General features: G+C 46.8%; 1 protein-coding gene across 4 annotated transcripts in view; it reads left to right on the top strand.

Moving 5' to 3' along the window:
- MTCL1 (microtubule crosslinking factor 1) overlaps positions 1-24,569 on the top strand; it is a 350,167-nt gene that overhangs the window by 300,372 nt on the left and 25,226 nt on the right. The window lies entirely within an intron of this gene.

Below are 24,569 nucleotides of genomic sequence, written 5' to 3'. Positions count from 1 at the left end.
CTTTATACTTCTTCTATAAAAGGCAATTGCATCTGAACCTTCTTTTATTTTGTGTGAAACTACAATCCCAGGATGTGTTAAACTTGCACGTTTTGTAATTCACAAAATCCAAACTCAACAGTCCGCTGCGACTTCTCATCCAAATTTATTTTCTCTGTAGACATGGCTTAGGGCCTTAGGAAACCTAAAGAAACTACGGAACTACAAGTCTCAGGCTCTACCTGGCACAAATGTGTAACAAAAAAGTTAGCTACATGGTCATAGCCAAAAGTGAACATTTGGGCTAAATTTACTAAGGAGTGGGTTTGAAACTTCAGTGAAACCACACTTTAGAAGATGGCTTTCAGTGTTTTTTCAGTTATAATAAAAGAAACCACAGATTTACTCTTCCACAATTCTACCCAAATAAATAAGTGCTGGGGACTACAGGTGCCAGCAGACCCTTGATGACTTGGAATCCAGAAACTTCTGGTTCTCCAAGTGCAATCATGTCCAGGTAATCTTGCTGAGACCAGTAGTCCACCTGTAAAGAACAATATTGTTATTAATTACCTCCATAGCACATGGAGTACGGAGAAGAGCCCTGGGCAGAAGGTGGTCCTTGGGGGGGAAAGGAGGGCATTTTGGTGGAAACCCAAAGATAATACCAAAAACACGGGTTCATGGGCAAAAAGTTAGATTTTTGCTGTATGTCTGAAGGAGTATAATAAAGAATAATACCCCTTTCACATCTCTAATGCCGGATCCCACCCTGGAATAGGAAACGGGTCCTTTCCGGGTGGGATCCGGCATTGGAGAATCTCCTACCTCTTCTGGTGGCTTCCTGAGCCGGCAAACTGCCGGGTCGGTTGCCATAGCGGTGGGAGGTGGAGCCGGCAGCGGAGGTGGAGGCGACGCTGGGAGATGAGCTCATCTCCAGCGCCTCTTCTCCCTATCCTGACCTGGACCTGGGTTGGAAGAAAAGTCTCTATTGGCTGTTCGGCTAATGGCTATAACATAACCCAGATAGTTTAGACTATTACACAGCAGACTATGCAAATGCTGCGTAGTAACAGGACATTCACACAGGAGAAGGGCAGATCTGAAACTGACGACTGTTAATACTAGATGATACTGGGTGCGGGAGGGGGAATGTGAGTGGGAGCATCTCCGTAAGAAACAATAAAAAATAATTACCTAGTAAGTAGCACGGTTTTAAAGCAAAATATATTTAAATAGGAAATAATACCACTAATTTGCCATTAACAAATATCAAAGGCTAATATGCATAAAAGCATCCCCTTTAAATACACACCAGATTCCAGGGTAGACCTGGGTTCAGTGTGCATTACGCATCTGACCTGGAAATTTGCGGGGTTTTTAGTGTAGTGTGAATGGGGGTCGACTGAGACTGAGACCCAGGAAATTCCTTGGTAGATAGACCTGGGTCATACCCATGTATTTCCCGGGTCTTATGTCTGAATATGCTGCAGCTATATAAATATATGCTAATGATAACTAACATCGATATTTTTACTAAATTATCTGTCAAATATTTATTAATGTGAAGATAGATATAAAGCTAAACTTTTATGAATCAGGATATATTTAAGTACTTGAAGTATAAAACACACATCGAAAGAAGAAGGCTGTGTCTGACTGCATAATGTGCCTACAGGGAAGAGATTACTGAGACAGGGCAAGATTAAATAGAGATTACAATAGAGATTAACCTCATTTCCCTGCTTCAAACCAGAGTGCACTATACTAGGAAATAAATCCTTTCAAATAACCCGTACACGTCTACATCTAATCTGAAGTCTGTGATTATGGGGATTCTGAGGTGAGAGCCATTGGTATACTAGGCTGTAGTGTCTTAATTTCCACTTTTACAACAAGTGTTCCAGATATAAAAGAATTAGCCCAATAATCTGCATTATACAGGAAAGGATTTAGTCAAATATATTTTGTCAACTGACTATGCGCAAAAGACCTTATTCAGCATCAGCTGCAGTTTTGCAATTTAGGCAACACCGCAACTGCTTGTGATCGCATGCTAGGGTCCGCCAGCCAGGGTAAAGCCGCCCAGCATGCTAATGGCGGACAACAATGTGATTTTTAATTCAGTTGCAATCGCATCACTAAATAAGTGAAGCCCCCCTGCCTCTGCAACCTGGCTGCGATAGCATTCGGCCCGCCACCATTTTCCTGTTCGCAATGGCCGTGTGTTGACGTTAAGCAGCCGCCATGAACCCTCCCCCATTTCCAATGCCGTGAAACGTCTCTGCCTGTCAATCAGGCAGAGACGTTCGCATCAATGCGATGCGATCACATTGACCGCCACGCTCAGATCGGGACCTGCCATTGTGCTCTGTGGCTAAAACCGGCCCCAATGCGATCGCATTGCATTAGCAGGCCAAACTGAATAAGGCCCAACATCCTTTGTCATAATCAGTTCAGTTCTTTCCTTCCAACATGTGGACAATGTTCTCATAGCTGACACATACCGGTGTCTGCCTACTTACTGGCAGTTACTGGCCATCATGGGAACACTTATTTCTTTGTGTTAAATGCTGATTTACCAGATTATAGATCCCAGATACTAAATATACCACGTTGCTTATCATCACACACAATTAAGGAGCTGGGCCATTTAGTATTCTAACCCCAGACACAACCAGATTATCAGTTACTTGAATTTAAAGTTATCCAAACATGTAACTGTTTTTTCTCACAATAAGGCCGTATTTCATGCAGTCTTATGATATTGCATGCTATATACCTCCAATCCACCGACATTCAAGTATTTCTTCCCTAACCCTTCCTAGAGTGTCTAGTCCTAACCTCCCCAATCCTAACCTCGGGTATAGTATGTAACCCCATGTCACATGCCGGACTGGCTGTCCTCATTATCTTACCTGGCACTGCCGCTTTCTTGCCTTGCAACTGCTTCCTAGGCTGTCTAGAGGTGTCTAACGCCATGCTCCCACCATGAACTGTCCAATTACACATGCTGATCCTGCCGCCACCGGGGTATGGGTGCCTCTATCTTAGTTCTAGCCAGCTGATCGTTTTCTTCTCAGTCCCGCACCAGAGCTCTGCACATGACTTCAGAGCCGATCAGCAGCTAGTGCATTATTTTTTTTTAATAGAGTAAACTTTTTATTCACGAAAAAGTGTCAGGTACAGATAATAGATGGCATACAGTATACAACCAAACATGTTACAAGTCGTGTGGTACACACCCAGTACAGTGCATCATCAGTTTTATAGAAAGCATGTCAGATGCATTTGTATAGTGCTAAGATACATGCAATAACAATAAATAATTGGTATATCAAATCTGTACTCAAATATATCATTAGGTGCCATGTAATTTTAAAACACAACCTAACCAAAGAAAGCAGGCAAATGCCTACAAGGAAAAGAAAAAACAAACATATATATAAATAAACAAACAAACAAACGCATGGTAAATACAAAGGGAAAAGTGTACTGCAAGTAACGAGAGTAACCAGAAAGAACCAACTCCAAAGAACCAAACCCAAGGACATTGCTACAGGTCGAAAGAAGGCTAAAAATGTTATAAAGAGGGGTCATGTGAGGAATATATAGATTCTAGCCAGGGGGACCATATTTTCCCAAATTTAGAACTGGCATTATATTGCATGTAAACAAAACATTCCTTAGAGATAGAGTTATTCACCAGTGCCCTGAAGGAGGTAAAAGTGGGTCCTTTAGGATCCATCCAAAGTCATGCAATACACACCTTGGCCAAAGCACATTATGAACGTATAATTCCTCCCACCTGGACAGGGAATCAGAGCCCACTATCCCAAGAACACATAATTTAGGGGTTAATACTCTCAGGGGAATCCCAGTATTTTCCAGAACCGACCTGACCCGAGACCAAAAGGACTGTATAATAGGGCATGTCCATACAAGATGCCAGAAAGTACCCTGGGCAATTGCGCATTTAGGGCAGGCGTCAGAGCGCCTACCTACAAACCCAGCAAGTCGAGCTGGTGTCATATAAGTCCTATGAAATATGAAAAATTGAATCTGCTGAAACCTAAGAGATTTGGTAACGACACGTGGGTATGTCATAGCAAGTTCCCATTCCTCCTCAACCACCAGGCCTAGGTCGACCTCCCACTTCGCACGTAAGCAAGAGAGTGGGTCAGTGTGATGCAAGGCAAGGAGATGTAGGTAGGAGAGGGAAATCGTCTTATTGTGGCTAAGAATAAATACAAAAGTCTTAACTGGAAACGGGAGAATTGCAGAAGGAGAGTCCCCGAACTGGGTCCGCAGTGCGTGACGAAGCTGGAGGAAACGGTAAAAATATGAGTTGGGCAAACCAAACTCATCCCGCAATTAAGTATTAGAAAATAGGTGTTGCGCTGATTCACCGGTGGAGAAATTCCTATTTTACAATACCTTTTCAGAAGTATTTTAATAGTAATACTGCTGCTGCTGCCCACAATAAGGGATGTTTTGCGACCCCCGTGATTATGATAGAAACAAAAAAACAAACAGAGTGGGAGCGCTGCTGGGATTACTAGAAAATAAAACTTACTTTAATCATATAATTAATACTCATTAGCAATTGCTGGAAGGATTTCAATGTACTACCACCATAGAGTTGGGACAAACAAAACACAGATCTGGGGTCCCATACACCACGCCCAACAAGAGACTTCAGCTCAGGAAGCCAGCGAGAGTACCAGAGGGGAGTATCCGGATCAGAACCATCAAACTTAGTGAGCACTCGCAGCGCCTGCCAAATCTTTGCAGCCTGAAAAACAATGGGAGGAGAGAACAGGGATAAATTCCCGCTTAGCAGAACCTGCACAGTTGAAAAATCAGGGAAGTAGCTGTGAAGAAATGCCACATGCAAGGACTGCACATCAATGTCCTGTAGCCAGAGCCTGAGGTATGTAAACTGAGCAGCATAATAATATAGTTGGAAGTTGGGGAGCGCTAGTCCACCTTCCGCCCTAGGTCTGGTGAGAACATCTAACTGCAGACGGGGTCGCCCGTTAGCCTAAATCAGTGAAGAGAGAATGCTATTCAATTTCCTAAAAGAATGAGGGAAATATATAGACAGGAGATTGTAAGAGTATATACAGAATCTTGGGCAGCAATATCATTTTAACAAGGTTGACCCTGCCGGTAACCGACAATGGACGTTTACACCATGATTTAGATTTACGTATAATTTGTTGCACTAATAGGTCGAGATTTAAGGGGATAAAATCGGAGGGATCATTAGTGATCTGTATGCCGAGGTATTTAAATTGACTAGTCCAGCACAATGGCAAGGACATTTTTGGAACAGCAGGAGGGGAGCCAATGACTGGCATTATAAATGATTTGGACCAATTTATGAGAAGGTCAGAAAATCTACCAATCTCCTCTATCACCTGTAGAAGTTGTGACATGGACACTATATAGTCTTGCAAAAACAGCAGCAGGTTGTCCGCATAGAGGGCAGTCTTGTGCACACTAGAGCCAACGCTTATACCCAGTATGCCGGGATTAGACTGAATAATGCACGCAAGGGGTTTGATGGCAACAGCAAAAAGTGTGGGAAAAAGGGGACACCCCTGTCTAGTACCCCGGGACAAAGAGAAGGAGTCAGAAATAAACCCGTTAACCGAGATCCTGGCAACTGGTTGCTGATAAGAGCCTGGTCCACGTACATAGTTTGGACCAAAGCCCATACCACACATACCCTCCCATAAATAAAGCCACTCCACACTGTCAAAGGCTTTGGCCGCATCCAGGGAAACTATGACCGAGTCAGAGGGAAAGTCATGAGGGGCTTGGAGAACAGTGTACAGGCGGCGTAAATTGGTGGATGTGGGCATGCCAGGCATGAGCCGGACTGATCCAAATGAATAATAATTTTAATAACAGTGTTCAGCCTCAGGGCTAAAATTTTTGACAGGATCTTGGCATCAGTGGGAATAAGAGAAATTGGTCTACAAGACTCTAGGAGTCTGGGGTCCTTGCCAGGCTTCGGTAACACAATGATAACAGCCTCAGACATAGAGGGGGGAAACCTATTCACAGCAAAAAGGTCTAGATACAAGGAATGTAGGATCAGGGCAAAAATATCGACATGCTTTTTATATAGTTCGATGGAGAGGCCATCGTTCCCAGTGGCTTTACCACCCGGAAAGGAGCCAATAGCCGCAGTCACCTCTTCAAGTGTTATAGGTGCATTTAGGGAAGCGCTAGCCTTAGGGGAGAGTTTAGGAAGGGCAAAGGTAGACAAAAAGTGACATAGCTCAAAGGCCGAACAGGTTGAATGGGACTTATAAACATTGCTGTAATAGGAAAGAAATGTACGCGCAATATCGGATGTATTATCTACAGTGGCACCGGAAGGGTCAATCACCTGTGTAATAACGGTCCCAGGTAGATTATAATGCACTAAATGGGCCAACAGACTGCCAGATCTATCTGCTTGCATATAAATATTCTGAGCTCTAAACATAAGTGACCTAGAGGTCTTGTCCGACAGATGAGCCAACCAGGCTGACTGAGCCAGCAGCCAGCGGGTTTTAGTGGTAGGTAAACCGTCAGTCAGATATTGTGTTTCTAAATTTCAAAATTCGGTTTTCAGAGCCCTCTCTGATGTCTGAGAGGACAGTTTAAGGGCAGAAATTCGCTTAATAAGTGTACATCGCAAATAGGCCTTAAATTAATCCCAGACCACAGTGACATGTGCAGACCCAGTGTTAAGAGCAAAGTATCCCTCCCATTGCTTCTCTAGATCAGGGCCATCATTCATCTGAAGGAACCAGGACGGGTGCAGTTTCCAATAGGATTGTCCCCTCTGGCACATAACATTAAGAGACAACAAGGTTGAGTGGTCTAAACTTCCTCTGGCCTCATAATGGACATCAGTAAGTTTAGGTAACAAAGAAGGGGAGACTAGGGCCAGGTCGATTCTGGAAAAGGAGCCATTGGTTTTAGAGAAACAGCAGAATTGACGAAGTGAGGGATGACTGCTCCGCCAGGCATCCACCATCCCAGACTATTAATATAATCGGCAAACCTGGAGGGGCCGCCACCAGCCATAATAGAGAGTGGCGTTTTCCATTTGTCCAGGAAAGGGTCTAAAAGGTTATTAAAATCCCCTAAACAAATAACTGGAGTATGGGGCGAGGAGGCTATAAAGGAGGGGGAATATAAACAGCCAGTATAAAGAAGGGTTGGGAGCACAGTTTACATTCAATAAATACAAACCGTCCACGGGAGTCAGTCTTAATCGAGAGTAATTCAAACTGTACAGTTTTCTTAATCAAGACTGAGACCCCACTAGAAAAAGAGGAGTGGGAGACGTGGTACGCCCACCGACCCAAGGTCGACAGAGCGACATCAGTCTAGTACCCTCCAAATGAGTCTCGCTAAGGCAAGCAATATCTGGGTCATATTTCCTGACCATTTTCAATACTAGAGAGCGTTTTACCTTGTTATTAATGCCTTGGACATTCCAGGCCAAGAATTTTAAATCGGGCATAGCATAAGTGATATAATAAGAGTTTGAAGGAGAGCAAAGGTAATCGGCCCCTGAAAAATACACCCCACATGAAACACAATATGGTAATAAAAGCGCTCAAGTCCATTAGCAAAGGTAGCAACAAAATAAGTGAGTAGCATAGAGACTGTCCCCTCAGCACAGGGTACATAAAATATCATAGCGCTCTAAGATTGAACCAGCAGAAATCACCAAAGAACAGCGGGCTGTAGTCCTAACAGAGCTAATCCAGTATCGCATATTTAGCAAATACACAAAAATAATGTACCAGTACACAGTTATATAAAAAAAAAAGCAGTAGACATGTATGAAAAACAAAAAACTAAAACCCAAAAAAAAGTAGAAGAACAAAACATTTTCCAACTACCCCCCTCCCCGTATACCTCCCCAAACAGTGGCATACCTGGATTCCGAAACTAAAAACCCCCAATACACAGTAAACCAAAGTATATGTATGGATGAGGCGATAACCAAAAAACCAAAACCACCAAAGCACAGTGGCTCCCCGGACATATACTTGCATATCCAGCATACATTATAAACAAATATAGAGAAAACAGATACAGGATACTAGTCTGGAGCTAGCTGTCGGGCACACGGTGCATAGCGATCCAGCCATGCCACCGCCTCTTGAGGAGAATTGAAGAACTTTGATTCACCCTCCACCACCACACGAAGCTTAGAGGGAAACAGCATAGAATAAGAGAGGTTAAGGTCACGGAGGCGACATTTAACAGGGAGTAACTGGGCACGGTCCTTTTGAACGTCCGCGGCAAAGTCTGGGAATGCAGAAATCTTTACACCATTTCTAGTGAGAGGGCCCATAGTACATCCCAAACGAAGGACAGAATCATTAGCTCTGTAATGTAAGAACCGTGCAATAAAAGTGCACGGAGTAGCACCAGGGGGGAGGGGCCTGTAAGGTACCCTGTAGGCGTGCTCCACCACAAACTGGGGGGTGAAGGAGGCAGCTCCAAACAATTCCTTGAGCCAGGACTCCAGGAACTCCTCAGGATTGGAGCCCTCTTCCTTTTCAGGGAGGCCAACGAGCCTGACGTTGTTTCTGCGCAGGCGACCCTCCATGTCAAGGAGCTTAGCCTGGATTGAGGAGACTTGAAAGCGTGGAGACATTTTTCTGTAGGGGGCCACAGGAGTCTTCAAGGGTAGAAACACTGGTCTCAACTTCTCCAACTCATTCTCGGATACACTGCACATCATGTCGCAGCAGTGAGAGATCACACTGTACTTTCTCAGTTTTATCAGACAGATGTTTTTCACTACCCGCAATAGCCTCCAGCACCTGCTGAATAGAGGGGTTCGACCAGGATGCCGAAGCGCCAGAGTCCGCCCCAGAGGGGGGGTTGGGTTGAGCAGGTCATTGAGGTGTAGAAGGGGATTTAGAGCCCTGGTCAGCAAGCTGCCTGGCAAACTTTTCCAGCTTGACAGCTGCTGCACGGTCACGATCCTTCACCATTATGTATAAATGCAGGTAACCAAACAGAGACCAGGATATCAGGCACAAAGTGGGTACTCCCAATATGAAACAAAGTTGCAGGTGTATTGCAGGAGCAGAGGCAGTTTATAAGAGCTCCTCATACTTGAAAGTATAATGTATAGTAGGAGAGGATAGAACAAAGGCAGGGCACTGTGTACTCACTGAAATCAGGGATGGCAATTAACAGGTGTCCAGGAACACAGCAATTCCGCTGAGGCAGCAGCCACATATGGAGTCAGCTATTACAGTGTACTGTGTGGGCCTGCAAGATGGCCGCCGGGCGTCCAGAGCAGCCCCACTATAGCAACAAGCAGCTCCCACAGGCAGAGTACATACAGTGCAAAGTCACCAACCGCCGGGGGACCAGATTGCCAGCAACAGCGACAGACACCACCGCAGGAGACAGGAGCCTACCGTCGGGGACACGCGACCGGAAGTACAGCCACGCCCCGGGGCCAAGCAGGATACACAGGCCGCGGCACTGAAGTCGGCTGTCACGCTCTGCAGGGGCACAGAGCGGGTCCACAGTGCGCCACTGGCTACTCAAACCTGTAGGGGTCCAGTGTGTGCAAAAAAGAGCCGCTGGGTATGAGTCCGGATGGGCAATTAGGATCTTGGTCCGGGGAGCTCCAGGAAACTGCTGCCTACTACCTTGCTGCCGTGGCCACGCCCCCTAATTTCAGGTAGTGCATTATTTAAACCTCTCCCTGACCATTTTTCCTGGCCAGAACAACTTTCTTTAGTAGCCTGTATTTTTGACATCCACAGAGTGTAAAGGCCCATACACACTGGGCTATTTTGAGCTGAAAGCAGCTCACTTTTGGTGTTTTGAGCTGCTTTCAGCTCAAAACCGCCCAGTGTATATGCCCCGGCGATGAGCACTGATGCGCACCCCCGCTACATCGCCGGTGGCCGCTGTTCATCTACTGGTATTACCAGCAGATGAGCGGCGGGGTGAATGGCTTTCCATAGCGTCCTGCTATGGAAAGCCATTCACCCCCGCTGACATCACTGGGCAGGGGGGAAGTCTGTTCCTGTATTAGTTACCTCAGTTCCTGTGTGTTTTTCCTGTGGCTGTGCACAACCCAGAGGCAGTTATCCTTGCTCAGTGCTCTTCACAGTTTCCAGTGTATTCTCTCTGCTGCCTGTGCACAAATCCAGACAGTTACGAATGCTGGGCGCTCTCCACACTTTCTTGAGCACTATACACACTGCCTGTGCACAACCCAGAGCCAGTTATCATAGCTGGGCCCTCTCCTCAGTTCACTGTGCTATAGCGCTACTGTGAGCCACTAATGCCAGTCACTGCAGCTGTATATCCCCAGTACGCCTACCAGCTGGATTCATTGTGCCACATGTATTACGGACCCCAGCTGCGGCATTTTCTCTCTGCATTTATCACTCTCCTGCCAGGTGGATATCAGGATCCAGTTCTGCAGCATTTATTACAGCAGAGACTCTTTGGACCCGCATTAGTTCTGGGTGCTTTCCGCAGTCCCCTGTTCCCGTGTTCCATATGAGGAGAAACCCCATTAAGCCTCCCAGTTTCCGACACTCCTGCAACCAGTTAATTTACCAGTATGTTTGTGACTGGTAGGAAACCCAGAACAACCAGACAAAAACACCCAAACTCCACAAAGAGTCCTTCTTGTAATTAGACTCTTGGCTCCGGTCCTGTCAGACAGCAATACTAACCACTGTGCCATGGTATTTCATTAAGCCAATGTCCAGAAAGTCCTGACTGGTTTCTCTGTAGCAGGTGGTTTTTATTATTCAGATCTTTTTACCAGTAGTGTGGTTAGTCCATCTAACGACCACTTCATTTTGTCAGCTTTTAACATTTATTTGGAAAAAAGATTAAGTGGATGACTGGAATATCTGGAACAAGATCATTTCATACAGACCCACAGATGCTGGCCGCTTATGAGGTGTTAGGATAAGAAATCATTTTGTATCCTACCTAAAACTGGGTGTTCCCTGAGACAGACATTGCGTCTGGTTATAGTGAGATCATGTTTCCTACATTTACCATATGCGGTGTTCAACGTGTTCAGTGCAGTGCAAGACGATACATGTGTCATGAAGATTAGTGTCAGATTTCTAGATCTGCTTAATGTGTTCCTAATTGGAAACAATTTACATATTAAAGAATAAATCCATCTTCAGCCCCACCAATAGAAATCAGCATTGTTATACAGTCAGGGGCAAACGCAAGATTTATCCAGGGGGTTTCCGTGTGTGTGTGTGTGTGTGTGTGTGTGTGTGTGTGTGTGTGTGTGTGTGTGTGTGTGTGTGTGTGTGTGTGTGTGTGTGTGTGTGTGTGTGTGTGTGTGTGTGTGTGTGTGTGTCTGTGTCACAGTGCCCATGCCAGTAATAAAGGGCACTGAAACGTTGCTGTTACCTATACCTGTTTGAGGCTGCGTTACTTAAGACACCAGGAGTGCTGCACCTATCTGTATGTATGTGTGTGTATGTATGTATATAAATATATATATATACATACATACAGTGTACATGGACTGGGAGCGGGAGTTCTGTGAGGAGGGAGGGAGCTGCTGTGGCGGAACTTCAATATCCAGCCCCCGGACTTTCAGTATGCACTGAAGAGAGCTACTGTACCTGCTGTAGCTCTCTGCTGCTCCTGCAGCTGTTCATCGCGGCTTTTGCTGAGACGGAGACAATGCTGTCTCCGTCTCAGTATTAAAACATTTGGCTCATCAGGGGGGTTTCCAGGTACTCGGAAACCACCCCTGCGTGCGCTACTGTACAGCAAGTACAAAGTATTAGCAGACTTCAGGTGAAACCTTTTTTTCATACTATTCTCCTGTAATTTCACTCTGCCTGTCCCCTATTTAGGTGATTGATATTTATCAACAGTATGCACAAGTTTCTTTCATGATGGTAGATCATTAGGTACATTTATTTAACAAATTGTCTACACCAACCGATCCGCTGCCAATATATTGTCCATGTGATAGAACGGATGATACAGTATATCGATCAGTGTGTAGCCAGCTTTAAATCAAAATGGCTGAGATACTAATTAAGTCACCTGTACTAAATCATAGATATGGTTAAGATCTAAATTGTTATACCCCTTTCACTCCAAATTCCAGGTTCCAGTCTGGGTCACTGAACAGGGGTTTCAAACCATGTCACAGCAGCTTGAAACTCATTCACGCTGCAGGCTGGACTGGATTATTTGCAGGGCTTCTCCTCTGCCGGCACTTGAAGATGACATCATCTCCAAGCGTCAGTAAGCTGGCTCTCCATACATTGTTAACGGGACCCGGGTCAGATGGGCCCCGGTTACCCATTCACACTGACCCATAACCTGGGTCGTCCGGCGTCCAACAAGTTCGCTACCCGGGTTTGATTTACTGGTTGTTTTTTTGGGACCCTTTTACACCGTGCCACGACCTGGGTTAACCCAGGAATAACGCATGTTGAAGCGGCGGTGTGAAAGGGCATTAGTGTGTCTTGAGAACTGAGTGTAAGAACCATTGGTTTAGCCTAAGGCATAATTCTTCCCAAGCTATGGAGTAATTTAAAAGAAAAACCAAATACAAGGAGTAGTGGTTTGCATTCATACATTCATTATTACAATATTTTAAATATTGTAAGTCTGAAGGCGAGACCTAATAAAACTAAACCCATGCTCCAACAGCAAATGGTGCAAGTGCACAATTGCAGACCTGCACTCATCTGACACTCATGTCTGCTTATAACTGATGACACAGAATGGGGTTTAGCAGGACAATCTAATATAGGGGCCGATTCAGACCTGACTGCTAGGCTGCGTTTTCTCACGGCCTGCGATCAGATCTGAACTGTGTATGCACTGCAATGCGCAGGCGCGACGGTCCGCAGCGACGGGGATCGCCGGTCAGCTACGGGATGGTGCGACAATTCTGAATGCACCGTCGTTCGCAAGAAGATCGACAGGAAGAGGGCGTTTGTGGGTGGCAACTGACCGTTTTAAAGGAGTGTCCAGGAAAACGCAGGAGGTGTTTGGAGGCGGGACTTCTGACGTCAGCTCCGGCCCCGATCATCGCAGCGGCTGAGTAAGTCCTGGGCTGAGCAGAAACTGCACAAACTTATGTTTGTGCAGTTCTGCTACACATGCGATCGCACACCTGCACACACACTATACCCTCCCCCTGTAGGCGGCAACTACCTGATCGCAGGGAAGCAAAAAAACGCACCCTATTTTTATGTGTTTTTTAAATATTAAATGAATAGAAGTAATCCTCATAGACCGTGATATAGAGCTGGCATTCTATTCATATCTTTGTGCAGTGTAATGACAGACATCAGATCATAATGTTGCTCCATCTCTGAGGGATACAACCTCCTGCAGGGTGGCATTACAATGTCAGTGTAACACCTCAGGACGGGCTTACCCTGATTTATGAGCACAGTGCGTGAGCTTACTGTATAAGGCTCAGATAGCTTCACAGATGCTTCAGACAAATCTACAGTCTTCTCCAACCTATTTCTTTCACGCTTATTTTCTGCTGATTAATATTTATCTTGTTCTCATGTCTGTGTGTCTGCCACACTGTATTATACCCTTTTCCACTAGCTCTAAAAACACGGGTAAATGCACGGGGGCGCACATTTACCCGTGTTTTTTGCTAATGGAAGAGGGTCTCCCCGCAAAAACCCGGATCAAGTGACCCGTGAATCCTACCCGGGTAGCTACCTGGGTAGGACACGGGAATGATCCGGGGAAGCCGTGTCGATGCGACACGGCTCCCGTTTACACTGTATGGAAGGGCGGCGCTGGGAGATCATATGATCTCCCAGCGCCGCCCCTGCTGCATCACTAGCAGCGTCACCAACCCGGGTAGCTACCTGGGTAGGACACGGGAATGATCCGGGGAAGCCGTGTCGATGCGACACGGCTCCCGTTTACACTGTATGGAAGGGCGGCGCTGGGAGATCATATGATCTCCCAGCGCCGCCCCTGCCGCATCACTAGCAGCGTCACCAACCCGGCAATATGCCGGGTTGGTGAGCGCAGTGTAGAAGGGGGCTCTAGCACGGGTCGCAGCCGTGTCAGGCTTCCGGCTGCGACCCGTGCTAGCTAGTGGAAAAGGGGTATAAGTTATCTCAGAGTTACAATAGCACTTCATTTATGACTCCTAAATGGGATGCATTCAATATCCCGGCTGTCGGGATCCTGGCGCTCAGCATACAGGCGCTGGGATCCCGACACCCATTCCCCATCTTGGGGTGTCCACAACACCCCTGGAGGGAGAATAAATAGCTTAGCATGCCACCGTGCCCGCAGCGCGGCAAGCGCAGTGAGCCCGCAAGGGGCTCTTTTGCACTCGCCCCGCTGCCGGCATTCTGGTGCCCCACATCCCGTGGTCGGGATTCTGACCGCCGGGATGACGGGCGCCGGTATATAGATACCAACCCCTCCTAAATATGTGGAGATGCAGCATATTTAGAATAAATATAACACTAATGCGCATACATTGGAGCACTTCCACGCCCCACATTTCCATCTTGTTCTGGCCCCCTATACAGAGGTGAATTTAGACCACACGGGGCCCTAAGCAAGATATCGATTTGGGGCTCCCCTCCCTCAAACAATCCATAGCGCTATATTTTTGTTCCTGATATATGCCTCTTACATTATTTGTTGTTTTCCTCCTTATAGTCTGTAACAACATATTACTTTCCCCCTTCACTGCACTACATCCACTCACTCACTGCATTTTATATCAGCATTTTATATTACCCACAGTGGCTGATCTTGCCACGGGCAAGCAGGACTTTTGCCCGGGGCGCCGTCTTTCAGAGGGCACCGGCGCCATTCGGAGGGCGCCGCACCATGGCAAGATCCGCCACTGTGCTGAGTGCCCCCCAGCAGTGCCCCCGCGCTGTCCCTCCCCCCGCTGTGAGAAGGGAACCAGACGCTACGCGTCTAGTTTCCCTTCGTGGCGCTGGTCCCCCCCGCTGTGAAGGGAATCAGACGCTAAGCGTCTAGTTTCCCTTCATGGAGAGGACCTTTGCTGTGCGGTGCGCGATGACGTCATCGCGCACCGCACAGCATTGTAGCACAGACGCTAGGGGTCATAATTGACCTCTAGTGCCTATGCTGTGCTATGGGGGAGACGTCATGACTGACGTCTCTCCCATAGATCCGAGGAGAAGAGCGGCGCCGGGGGAGGTCTGCAGGTCTGGAATCAGGAGCGGGGTATAGTAAGTATACTTTGTTTGTTTTTTTTAAATTTCCTTTCAGCGGCGCTACAAATGGGGGCGTGACTGACCATGCCCCCGCATTAAGCAACGCCCCTAACTTTTGCCCGGGGCGCCACAAGGGCAAGAACCGGCCCTGATTACCCATTATTACCCTCTTCAGTCAGTTTGATTGTATTGCTTATATATCAGTGCCCCACTGATTGTAGCAGGCAGGCCCCCATCGTCTATACACAGTAGTACTTAAAATAGAGTATAATAGCATATTTATTTAGCATCAGCCAGGATTCAATCAATTTGCCGGCTGTCGAGATCCCGGTGGTCAGGATACTGACGCCGGATTCCCGGCGCACAGTGTCTATTCCCACTCGTGGGTGATTCGCCCCGATGCCAGGGCCTTGACAGCCTGCATCCTGCCCGCCAGTAAAAAGTATGTATTCCCATCAGTCAGTGCCCCCAAACCCCCCCCCCCCCCCCTTCCTGCCCCATCCACCCCCCATTCTGATTGCCAAAAAACTGTGATAAAGTACACGGGAAGACCTCATGTTTTTCTCTGTGCACGTTTCGGCTCCTCTCTCTGGGCATTTGACATCCTAAACACGTGTCATGACGGGTCACAAGCACAATACTGCAGGAGTGGAGACACAGGAGTGCACTGAATCCGGCACCCAACAGCTGGCAGCAGAAATGCCCTCCATACAGCCCCTTCCCTCCTAAGACCCACAGGGCCCTAAGAAGCCACCTTAGTTGCCTTGTGGTAACTCTCCTCTGCCCCTATATGACAGTATTGAGTGTCTGGTCACATAGTGAATTTGCACATATCTGCAAGAGTAGAAAGTCACCTCAGCATTTACTGCCTACTGTCACATTTTCACTATCCCCTGGAGCTACCTAACCACCCATGTGATAGCATGCAGCTGCTTACAGCACATAATGATCCGGAATGCATGCATCTCTGGGATTGTTGATTTCTATGGAAGCCCACTGTCAGCCAGTGCCGTAACTAGGTGTGTGCTGAGGGGGCATTGCACACAGCGCAATCGCGCTGTGGGCGCACCATCAGCATCCACACTGATTAGCTGCTGCGCTGCCCGCTGTAGTGTACAGTATATTAGTAGCGCTGCGCCCGGCTCCTTCCCCGCCGGAGGCAGCGCTGCTAATATAGATCGCAGGCAGCGCTGGGCAATCTGTGTGTGTGTGAGTCTCTCCGTCCTCCGTGTGCTGCTGGGCTCTGCTCCGCCCCCCCTCCTCCTGCTCTCCTGCACTGTACACTGACTTCCGGGTACAGGAGAGACGACGGCTGCAGCTGCTGCTTATCACAGCAAGTGAAGTCTCTCCCTCCATTCCCTCCCACCCCTCGTGCAAGTGCTCCTTATATTGTAGGTATGTGCTGCTAGTTACTACTTATTTCAGTAAAACAACATTAAAAAATACTTTCTTGTGTTTGGAAATTCTGGACTTTCTCTCTGTGACTTTTTAGATAAACTACTAGTGCAGAGATTTTGTAAAAAAACAAACCCCAAAACTGCATATACATTTATGTAATGAACCCTATAAATTGAATACATAAGATTGTGTGTAAATATTCTTCTGCTATGGTATAAAACTATATATATATATATATATTTGGAGTATTACTGTCTGGTGTAATGTGACTAATGAACGCTGCCGTGCGGTGTAATGTAACTAATGGACGCTAATGTGCGGTGTAATGTGACTGCAGGCGCTACCGTGCGGTGTACTGTAACTGGTGGACACTACCGTGCGGTGTACTGTAACTGGTGGACACTACCGTGCGGTGTAATGTAACTGGCAGACACTACCGTGCTGTGTAATGTAACTGGCGGACGCAACCGTGCTGTGTAATGTAACTGGTGGACGCTACCGTGTTGTGTAATGTAACTGGCGGACGCAACCGTGCTGTGTAATGTGACCATGCAGTGTAATGTGGCTAACGGAGGGGGGCAATTCTCTTTCTGGCAGAGGGCACCAAAATGTCTAGTTGCCGCTCTGGCAGTGGCGTAACTAGCGGTGTGTGAATTATAGGAAGGGATGGGGAGGAGGGAGAGGTAGCATTCATTTCAAAACATGACAGGGGGGGGGGGGGGGGCGCCGTTGCGGTTACTTGCACACAGCGCTAAAAAGTCTAGTTACGGCACTGCTGTCAGCACACACTGATCTGTCTTTTAAGTGATGTCTGTGCCAAAAGCAGCACAAACTAGGACTGATGAAGAGCTGGAAGTAAAACGGGCATATGTTACTTTAAGGAAGCATGCACGGACACTTAGCCTATTTGCACATGTTCTGTACACACTTTGAGATTTGCGTCTTCTGTGCTTGTAGCATATGTGCCTAATTTACTGCTAGTCCCCTTATCTGTGTGTACTTGAACCTGCCCTGTTCTAGATACATAATACATTCTCATTGGCCAGTCTGCATGGACTGCCATTGTGAGCACATGCTCTCACTCAACCTTTCTTTACATGAGAATGCCTTTTACACCACAATTTTCCCTTTTCAGTTTAAAAAGATTGATACGCTCAAATTGTGTATCACTGTCGACGGCTGCAATTACCTCCATCCTTCTCTGACCATGTGTAGTGCGATTTGCTACAAGTTACCCTACACAAACTGGCGTATGCCAACCGTGCAACAGTTCCATTGTGTTCAGGTCCAGATTGCACTTGACAAATGTCAGTGGGCCTCACTTACACAGCTCCCTGCTTGCACACTGAAGAATGCCTTGGTATTTCACTGGTGTGTTTAGATGATTTCTGCTAGGCAAATTGAGGTGAACTGTCTCCTCTATTTATCCTCAAATGCCACCATCTTTCCCCAATCCTAAGTGCCGTGGCAAAAATCTAGGAACACGCGTGCAAATTGATATGTATTGCATTTTGCTCTATATAGCAGGGATTTTGCATCTCATATGATGTGCGCTGACGGTATAAATTATGGGTGTGGATCCTTAGGTCGACCCTGATTAGGTCGACAGTCAATATGGCAACTCTATGGTCGACATGGTCAACAGGGTCACTAGGTCAACATGTGAAAGGTAGACAATTCAAAAGGTTGACAGGTACAAAAGACTGACACATGAAAAGTTCGACATGGAAAATGGTCAACACAAAAAAGGTTGACACCCCTTTTCACGGTCAGAGCACAGGGAACCCTAATTAGTGTACTGCATCACCATTGCATAACTTGCTTCACTCGCCATGCTGCGGCAAGGTTGCTATTCCCAATTGTAGACCATGTGGATGGTAAAGTATGAAATAAAAAACACTTAAAAAGTTGTGTCGACCACATGTATGTCAACCATTGTCATGTCAACTATTTGAACCTGTTGACATTTTGTACCTGTTAGCCATAAGCACTGTGTTGACATGTCGACCTAATGACCATGTCGACCATTAGTGGCTGTCAACCTTTTTACTGTCGACCTATAGTCCGGATACATCCTCAAATGCCACCATCTTGCCCCAAGCCTAAGTGCCATGGCAGAAATTTAGGAACACTCGCGCAAATTGGGATGCATTGAATTTTGCTCTGTATAGCGGGTGTTTTGCATCTTGGAAAGGACCTATAGTGTGCACTGATAGTATGATCCACATAGAGATCAATGACCTCTGTCTATATCCTTCATGTTGCATTCAGCATGTGGTGACCTATATGGCACGTGTCCACATTCCAATGCATAGGTAACACCAAGTGAGTATTTCATTCATTGGAACTTCGCTATTCCTTAAATACTGCTTATTTCACCCTGGATCAGCCATGTCAGCAAGAGATGTTATGTTGGGGCTACCTTTATGTATAAGTCGGGCAGACATGGCTTGGACTCCGTACTAGATTCTCCTCCCAGTGGGAGGTATTGGTATTGTATCAAAACCAACTTTTTAAATGTAATAGCCAGTGTTTGGGAAAACATTTCTAAGTTGGTGGTGCTCCCTAGAGTCAGATATGTACTACCTAAGTGAGAGAAAAAATAAGACTCTTGGTTAGGGGGTACACTTGTAACATGTAGATTTATAGAAAAAATATAAAACGTAACTTTTTAATGTATATTGCTTCATAAAAATAATATTTAAAAAAAAACAGATCATTATAGTGCAGTACTAGCCATGATAAGCGCCACCTAGACCCGCGATAAGTGCTGCGATAATACATAGGTCCATGGCTTTTCGCATGACCTATATATTAGGGTTCTTTTTTTCGGGACCTAATTGGATAGGGGGATAACAAAATACAAAAACACCTGTTTTTCGTGCCCACGACACTATCGTGGGTAATTGGCTACCCCCCTTAGTGTTCCTATTTGGAAATGGAGCTACTCATATTCGGTTAAAATCTGTTTGTGTAGATACTCCCTTCTAAGTAATCTCTTGTGAGTAACATTCACTATCATTCAGTTCCCTTAGGTAATGTTTACATGCGCCACATAAAATGTGGTTCACATAAGTATCAAAACTTATGTTGGAACTATATGTTGCAATTGTACCAATGTAGAACATTTGTAGGAGAGAGATTTTATAGTAAGGAAATCAGATGCAATGTTGAATAGCCCAATTGCAGGTGGAACACATAACCATTTGCACTGAAATTATTGTATCATTAGAAAGTAAACAGCAAAGTGACATAAACAGAGAAATGATTGCCCAGTCCGGGTACACTGTGGATATTCTTATGTCACTTTGATATTTCACACAATAGGGGTAATTCCAAGTTGATCGCAGCAGGGCATTTCTTTAGCAATTGGGCAAAACCATGTGCACTGCAGGGGGCGCAGATATAACATTTGCAGAGAAAGTTAGATTTGGGTGGGTTATTTTATTTCTGTGCAGGGTAAATACTGGCTGCTTTATTTTTACACTGCAATTTAGATTGCAGATTGAACACACCCCACCCAAATCTAACTCTCTCTCCAAATGTTATATCTGCCTCCCCTGCAGTGCACATGGTTTTGCCCAATTGCTAACAAAGTTCCTGATGCGATCAACTCAGAATTACCCCCTATAGTCATAGATTGATGACTATAAACACATAAAGAAGTGAGCAGTTTATGTAGAAGCCTCAAGTGTTATTTTATTTTTGCTAATTATATTTCTCTAACGTCCTAAGTGGATGCTGGGGACTCCGTAAGGACCATGGGGAATAGCGGCTCCGCAGGAGACTGGGCACATCTAAAGAAAGCTTTAGGACTATCTGGTGTGCACTGGCTCCTCCCCCTATGACCCTCCTCCAAGCCTCAGTTAGATCTCTGTGCCCGAACGAGAAGGGTGCACACTAGGGGCTCTCCTGAGCTTCTTAGTGAAAGTTTTAGATTAGGTTTTTTATTTTCAGTGAGACCTGCTGGCAACAGGCTCACTGCATCGAGGGACTAAGGGGAGAAGAAGCGAACTCACCTGCGTGCAGAGTCGATTGGGCTTCTTAGGCTACTGGACATTAGCTCCAGAGGGACGATCACAGGCCCAGCTTGGATGGGTCCCAGAGCCGCGCCGCCGGCCCCCTTACAGAGCCAGAAGGCAGAAGAGGTCCGGAAAATCGGCGGCAGAAGACGTCCTGTCTTCAACAAGGTAGCGCACTGCAGCTGTGCGCCATTGCTCTCAGCACACTTCACACTTCGGTCACTGAGGGTGCAGGGCGCTGGGGGGGGGCGCCCTGAGACGCAATAAAAACACCTTGGATGGCAAAAAAATGCATCACATATAGCTCCTGGGCTATATGGATGCATTTAACCCCTGCCAGAATCCATAAAAAAGCAGGAGAAAAGTCCGCGAAAAAGGGGCGGAGCCTATCTCCTCAGCACACTGGCACCATTTTCCCTCACAGCTCCGTTGGAGGGAAGCTCCCTGTCTCTCCCCTGCAGTCACTACACTACAGAAAGGGTTAAAAAAAGACGGGGGGCACTAATTAGGCGCAGTATTAACTATACAGCAGCTATAAGGGGAAAAACACTTATATAAGGTTATCCCTGTATATATATAGCGCTCTGGTGTGTGCTGGCAAACTCTCCCTCTGTCTCCCCAAAGGGCTAGTGGGGTCCTGTCCTCTATCAGAGCATTCCCTGTGTGTGTGCTGTATGTCGGTACTTTTGTGTCGACATGTATGAGGAGAAAAATGATGTGGAGACGGAGCAGATTGCCTGTAATAGTGATGTCACCCCCTAGGGGGTCGACACCTGAGTGGATGAACTGTTGGAAGGAATTACGTGACAGTGTCAGCTCTGTATAAAAGACAGTGGTTGACATGAGACAGCCGGCTACTCAGCTTGTGCCTGTCCAGACGTCTCATAGGCCGTCAGGGGCTCTAAAGCGCCCGTTACCTCAGATGGCAGATATAGACGCCGACACGGATACTGACTCCAGTGTCGACGGTGAAGAGACGAATGTGACTTCCAGTAGGGCCACACGTTACATGATTGAGGCAATGAAAAATGTTTTACACATTTCTGATAATACGAGTACCACCAAAAAAGGGGTATTATGTTCGGTGAGGAAAAACTACCTGTAGTTTTCCTGAATCTGAGAAATTAAATGAGGTGTGTGATGATGCGTGGGTTTCCCCCGATAACAACTGATAATTTCTAAAATGTTATTGGCATTATATCCTTTCCCGCCAGAGGTTAGGGTGCGTTGGGAAACACCCCCTAGGGGGGATAAAGCGCTCACACGCTTGTAAGGGCTCTACCTTCGCCTGAGATGGCCGCCCTTAAGGATCCTGCTGATAGAAAGCAGGAGGGTATCCTAAAAGGTATTTACACACATACTGGTGTTATACTGCGACCAGCAATCGCCTCAGCCTGGATGTGCAGTGCTGGGTTGGCGTGGTCGGATTCCCTGACTGAAAATATTGATACCCAAGATAGGGACAGTATATTTTTGCCTATAGAGCATTTAAAAGATGCATTTTTATATATGCGTGATGCACAGCGGAATATTTGCCGACTGGCATCAAGTCTAAGCGCGTTGTCCATTTCTACCAGTAGAGGGTTATGGACACGTCAGTGGTCAGGTGATGCGTATTCCAAACGGCATTTGGAAGTATTGCTTTATTAAGGGAGGAGTTATTTGGGGTCGGTCTTTCAGACCTGGTGGCCACGGCAACAGCTGGGAATTCCACGTTTGTACCCCAGGTCGCCTCTCAACATGAGAAGACGCCGTATTATCAGGCGCAGTCTTTTCGTGGACAAGCGGGCAAAAGGTTCCTCATTTCTGCCCCGTGACAGAGGGAGAGGAAAAAGGCTGCAGAAATCAGCCAGTTCCCAGGAACAGAAACCCTCTCCCGCCTCTGCCAAGCCCTCAGTATACGCTGGGGCTTTACAAGCAGAATCAGGCACGGTGGGGGGCCCGTCTCAATGAATTTCAGCGCGCAGTGGGCTCACTCGCAAGTAGACCCCTGGATCCTTCAGGTGATATCTCAGGGGTACAAATTAGAATTCAAGACGTCTCCCCCTCGCCGTTTCCTAAAGTCGGCTTTACCGATGTCTCCTTCAGACAGGGAGACAGTTTTGGAAGCCATTCAGAGCAGTGATTGCGAACCTGGAAGAAGGGGACTACATGATGTCTCGGGACATCAAGGATGCTTACCTTCATGTCAAAATTTACCCTTCTCACCAAGGGTACCTCAGGTTTATGGTACAGAACTGTCACTATCAGTTCAGACGCTGCCGTATGGATGGTACACGGCACCCCGGGTCTTTACCAAGGTAATGGCCGAAATGATGATATTCCTTCGAAGGAAGTGAATTTTAGTTATCCCTTCCTTGGACAATTCCCTGATAAGGGTAAGATCCAGGGAACAGTTGGAGGTCGGTGTAGCACTATCTCAGGTAGTGTTGCGGCAGCACGATTGGATTCTCAATATTCCAAAATCGCACCTGGTTCCGACGACGTGTCTTCTGTTCCTAGGGATGATCCTGGACACAGTCCAGAAAAAGGTGTTTCTCCCGGAGGAGAAAGCCAGGGAGTTATCCGAGCTAGTCAGGAACCTCCTAAAACCGAGCCAAGTCTCAGTGCATCAATGCACAAGGGTTCTGGGTAAAAATGGTGGCTTCCTACGAAGCAATCCCATTCGTTAGATTCCACGCAAGAACTTTCCAGTGGAACCTACTGGACAAATGGTCCGGGTCGCATTTTCAGATGCATCAGCGGATAACCCTGTCACCAAGGACAAGGGTGTCCCTCCTGTGGTGGTTGCAGAGTGCTCATCTTCTAGAGGGCCGCAGATTAGGCATTCAGGACTGGGTCCTGGTGACCACGGATGCCAGCCTGCGAGGCTGGGGAGCAGTCACACAGGGAAGGAATATCCAGGGCTTATGGTCAAGCCTGGAGACATCACTTCACATAAATATCCTGAAGCTAAGGGACATTTACAATGCTCTAAGCTTAGCAAGACCTCTGCTACAAGGTCAGCCGGTGTTGATCCAGTCGGACAACATCACGGCAGTCACCCACGTAAACAGACAGGGTGGCACAAGAAGCAGTAGGGCAATGGCAGAAGCTGCAAGGATTCTTCGCTGGGCGGAAAATCATGTGATAGCACTGTCAGCAGTATTCATTCCGGGAGTGGACAACTGGGAAGCAGACTTCCTCAGCACGACCTCCACCCGGGAGAGTGGGGACTTCACCCAGAAGTCTTCCACATGATTAAAAACTCGACAGGTATTGCGCCAGGTCCAGGGACCCTCAGGCAATAAGCTGTAGACGCTCTGGTAACACCGTGGGTGTACCAGTCAGGGTATGTGTTCCCTCCTCTGCCTCTCATACCCAAGGTACTGAGATTGATAAGATGGAGAGGAGTAAGCACTATATTCGTGGTTCCGGATTGGCCAAGAAGGACTTGGTAACCGGAACTTCAAGAGATGCTCACGGAGGATCCGTGGCCTCTACCTCTAAGAAGGGACCTGCTCCAGCAAGGACCCTGTCTGTTCCAAGACTTACCGCGGCTGCGTTTGACGGCATGGCGGTTGAACGCCGGATCCTGAAGGAAAAAAGGCATTCCGGATGAAGTCATCCCTATCCTGATCAAAGCCAGGAAGGATGTAACCGCAAAAACATTATCACCGCAATTGGCGAAAATATGTTGCGTGGTGCGAGGCCAGTAAGGCCCGACGGAGGAAATTCAACTGGGTCGATTCCTACATTTCCTGCAAACAGGAGTGTCTATGGGCCTGAAATTGGGGTCCATTAAGGTTCAAATTTCGGCCCTGTCAATTTTCTTCCAAAAAGAACTAGCTTCAGTCCCTGAAGTTCAGACGTTTGTAAAAGGGGTACTGCATATACAGCCTCCTTTTGTGCCTCCAGTGGCACTTGGGATCTCAATGTAGTTTTG

Source organism: Pseudophryne corroboree, chromosome 5 (assembly GCF_028390025.1).
Source record: "Pseudophryne corroboree isolate aPseCor3 chromosome 5, aPseCor3.hap2, whole genome shotgun sequence".
Lineage (NCBI taxonomy): Eukaryota > Metazoa > Chordata > Amphibia > Anura > Myobatrachidae > Pseudophryne > Pseudophryne corroboree.
Note: the sequence above shows the minus strand (reverse complement) of the source record. Positions and strands in the feature narration are given on the sequence as shown.